This window comes from Osmerus eperlanus, chromosome 24 (assembly GCF_963692335.1).
Source record: "Osmerus eperlanus chromosome 24, fOsmEpe2.1, whole genome shotgun sequence".
In the NCBI taxonomy this organism is placed as follows: Eukaryota; Metazoa; Chordata; class Actinopteri; order Osmeriformes; family Osmeridae; genus Osmerus; species Osmerus eperlanus.
The window spans coordinates 4,281,556-4,286,057 of NC_085041.1; positions in this window are offsets into that span (position 1 = coordinate 4,281,556).

A 4,502-nucleotide genomic window follows, 5' to 3' on the forward strand; every position below is an offset into this window, starting at 1 on the left:
GATACGCTGTGACTGGGTTACAGTTCCCTCTCCCTCCTCCTCCTCCTCCTCGCTCGCTCTCTCTCTCCCTCCCTCTCTATCACACACACACACACACTCAACCTCCCGCAGACACTCTACAGCCGGCTGTCTCTCTCTATCACTCCCTCTCTAGTTTCTTTCTCTCTCCCTCTCTCTCTCTCTCTCTCTCCCTCTCTCCCATTCTGGCTGCACCTGAGATTCTCTGCCACATTATTCTGTTGCTTTCTCTTTTGTCCAACCCCCTCCGAGCTATTTATGGAAATGTTTCCTATTCCGAATTTACTAAGCTAATCTTTGGCCATTCTCTTTTATAGTACCCAGCCCCCTCCCCCATTATTTTCTCTCTTCTGCCCTCCATCGCTCTCTCCCTCTCTCTCTGTGCCCCGAGTCAGATTTGCCAACCGATGACAGAGCCCGGCTTTCCCTGCCCCTTGGTTACAGTTGCCAGGCATTTCGGTAAAGTCGGGACCATCCCTGGGCAGAGCCAAGCTGGGGAGGCAGGAGGAGGGCAGTCCTGAGGTGGTACTGAGTCAAACACTAGAAAGTGAACAAATAAAGAAAAGTCCCTCTCCAGAACAACAAAGCCCATCCCCATGAGCTAAGAAATAATCGTGATGTGAAATATAAAGTACTGTGTGCTTGTGTTTCTCGAGGTGTGAAATTACACCAACACAGAGCCCCCCCCATGTGAGTAATGACACACTCTGAGTAAATCCGGCAAACTTTGATCGTTTTGAACCTGGTGATGGGCTGGTGAAGAAAGCCCAGCCCAGACTGCGTTGTAACAATTTTTCAAGAAAATAAATAAAAGAAGGAAGGTGGAGAGGGTGGTAAAGAAAAACTACTACAGTAGCCTGCCACCCCCCTCCCCCCTGGGAGCCACTATTGCTGTGTGTTGGGATAAGCAGGCATCGCCTGGTCATGCTTTTTTGTCACGGCTGGGTAAATAGGGGCTGGGACTAGGGGGCTACTGTTGTGAAGTACAGCTCTCACTGCCCCCGACACCCTCTGAGGAGGGCTGAATGGGACGGAATAGAAGAGATCAGTGCTTCGAAATACAGCTATCAGCAGATCAACAAACCCCAACCGACAGTGCTAACGCGTATAGCACCTACAGGACCTTAGCTGTCAAGCTAACCTCAGATGCTAATGACTACGCCTCCAGGAAAGTGGATTTGAATAACAAAATGATCATATTGTGCTTAAATATGACCTGATAACACACCAGGTTTGGCAATATATTTGTTTGACGGTGATGCAGGAATGTTAACTGTGATTAAAGTACACTTGTTGTCAGTCTACAAATTTACAGTATATTGTAAAAGCATTCATTGGTGGCAAAACTACCCGATTTTTAAAATGTATCTACCGTAATGTAATGATATTAATTACAATATATATTAGCATAATTTTATAATTCAGTGCAAGTTTGTTGAGTTTGAAGTTGAACTGAACCTTGCATTGTAGGCTAAGAGAGATCCAGAGATAGAGAGACAGAACTGTTATGATGTGGTCCTCACACTCACAACCAGCAAACCTGGCGTTTGGGTGTCTTTCCGTAATCTCAACTGTCATTTCTGTGTCAGCAGAAATGTCTCGGAGGCCACAGGACGCACAGACACACTCCCACGCTTAATGTAAGACGTTAAAGCTGCTTAGAGGGAGACATTTGGATGACGTGACTTTCTCAGTTTCCCTTTTCCTCAAAGCAGGAGAACAGGAGAAAACCAAATCAAATACATTTCTTCCCCCCCCCAAGATATGGATTCTCCATGGAGGGTACAGAAACCGCGACGTGGTACGCAATGCTAATGCATACCACTGAGCTGTGCGAATGGCTCAGATGAGTCAAGGACAGTGATGGGCTCCGTTAAAAGGTTCATGTATAGGGCTTGGAGTGTGGCCTGTCAAAAGGAGTACATTGTGTGTGTGTGTGTGTGTGTGTGTGTGTGGCAGAGGCGCCTGTGGTTGAGCACTGCAGCTGGCCTGAAGACAAAAAGGCCGGGGTAAGGGGTGGGAAGGGAAGGATTGTGAGTGACACACTCTCATGCAAAGCCCTGAAGGCGTTTGCTATGCAGAAGTGTAGTATGAAAAAGGGGTTACACATGATCTGGAGAAGAGAACTGGGACAGAGAAGACAGGAGCGCATGAGGAAACTACAGGTGATTCATCCCACTGGATTACCAGATTACGCCAACATCACATCATGATCCAGCCTGCACTGGTTGAAGCACTCTGTAATACATTGAAATTAAGGATTACTCCTAATTAGATTTTAATTACCTAGTTAATATGACTGAGTAGTAGATCACCTAGATCAATGACAAATATGGCAAATTAGCACCCACCACAGGTTGTGCCATGCCTGAACCAACAACTAGTCAAACAATAACCTGTTCTAAACAAAGAATTTGGATGAATCCTTGTTACCAGCCACAGAATCAACACTATTCTTCTACCTTTTTGCAATGCGCTGAAAAGTTTTACCGACATAGCAATTACGCACACACAGCGAAAAAATTATAATTATGCAGATATCTCTGAGTGTCACACAAGCGCCTCAAGTAAAAAATGGTGAGACAACAGGCAGAATTGGCACAGGAGGCATCACTAAGCTGAGAGTGAGTGAGTGAGTGAGTGAGTGAGTGAGAGAGTGAGAGAGAGAGAGAGAGAGAGAGAGAGAGAGAGAGAGAGAGAGAGAAGAGAGAGAGAGAGAGAGTGAGAGAGAGAGAGAGAGAGAGAGAGAAGAGAGAGAGAGAGAGAGAGAGAGAGAGAGAGAGAGAGAGAGAGAGAGAGAGAGAGCTCAATAAATCCAAGCATGTTTCCATGGCAGCTTATCCCATGTACATTGTCCTTCGCAGTATGTGGGTTATCATGTGTGGGCGCCTTATTAATTCTTCCCTGAGTCTGTGATGCTGATGCTACCTTTCATTGCGGGCTATCACTAAATGCCACTGCCAAAGCAGGAGCAGGGCCCACACATGGCGGGTACAATAAAAATGTAAAAGCACCATTGGAGAGGTGAGAGGAAAAGGAAAAAAAATAAAAGATCCCCCTCATCTAAGATTTAATTACATGCTTTCATAAAGACTCAAATGGAGTTCATTATCAGCCAGAGAGAGAGGTGGGGGACAGATAAAAAGGGAGGGAGAGAAAGAGAGATGGAAAAAGAAAGAGAAAGGAGGGAGAGAGAGAAGGGGGGAGGAGAGGGAGAGAGAAATGGGGAGGGGAGAAGGAGGGAGGGGAGAGAGAAGGGAGGAGAGGGAGGGAGGGAGAGAGAGAGAGAGAGAGAAGGGGGGAGAGAGAGAGAGAGAGAGAGAGAGAGAGAGAGAGAGAGAGAGAGGAGAGAGAGAGAGAGAGAGAGAGAGAGAGAGAGAGAAAGCTCAGGTGAGAGAACTGCAGATCTTTCAGACAACTAAAAAGGAACATTGTTTCCCAACATAACCAAACCACTGCCTCATTTTAGACAAAACGTGTCACAAAAGTACAGGCTGTTTGTTTCCGAGGGAAAAACTGGAGAAAGGGATTCTTGACCCTACGGTAGGAAATAAAGATTCTGAGTAGCTTAGAGTTAAAATCAATCCTCATTCAAGGAAAAAGCAATACTACATCTGTGACCTTTAATTTTCGTATATAGGGCTACAGTATGCTGTAACTGAGCGCACTTACGGCTGTACACTTACAGCTCCAATTGGAGCAATCAAACCTCTCTATGGCTTTCGATTCATTCAGCCAGAGGAACCGTAAGTTTATTGTCGGTTTTACAGTGAAATTGTTCTTCTGGGGGAGCACTCCAGACACAGCCTGCAGGGTTTTTTTAAAGCCATGGCTCAAACAACAGCACACCTTTTGGCAGAGCACTCTCTGGGGAGAGGGAAAGGTTGGGAAAATGTCAGTTTCACACCTTCCTCGCGGCAAAGCCATGTGCACACGTGGAAAGTAGTTATATTCAGGGAGTCAGGTGGCTGAGCGGTTAGGGAATCGGGCTAGTAATCTGAAGGTTTCCAGTTCGATTCCCGGCCGTACAAAATGACGTTGTGTCCTTGGGAAAGGCACTTCACCCTACTTGCCTCGGGGAATGTCCCTGTACTTACTGTAAGTCGCTCTGGATAAGAGCGTCTGCTAAATGACTAAATGTAAATGTAATGTAAATATTCAAACCCCGCTTCATGCCTCAAACGCCGGCAGAGTTATAATATCACTTCTATTTGGAGCCCTGCAGTATTTGGATGGCCCTTAAAATATTGTAAAGCGAGAAGGAAGAACAACAAGTTCGTTCTTGCTCTAAATCGGCAGTTTTCTTGACGATGACAATGTTATGGACGACAAAATGATCCAAATAATTGTTATTAGCCTACGGACAAAATACCCAACTTATCTGGTCCTTTTAAAATATTAAATTATTGTTGCTACTATTTGAATGAGATAGGGGCAGCTACACACCTTAAGGCATAATACCGATAAAAGACGAACCATTTAGC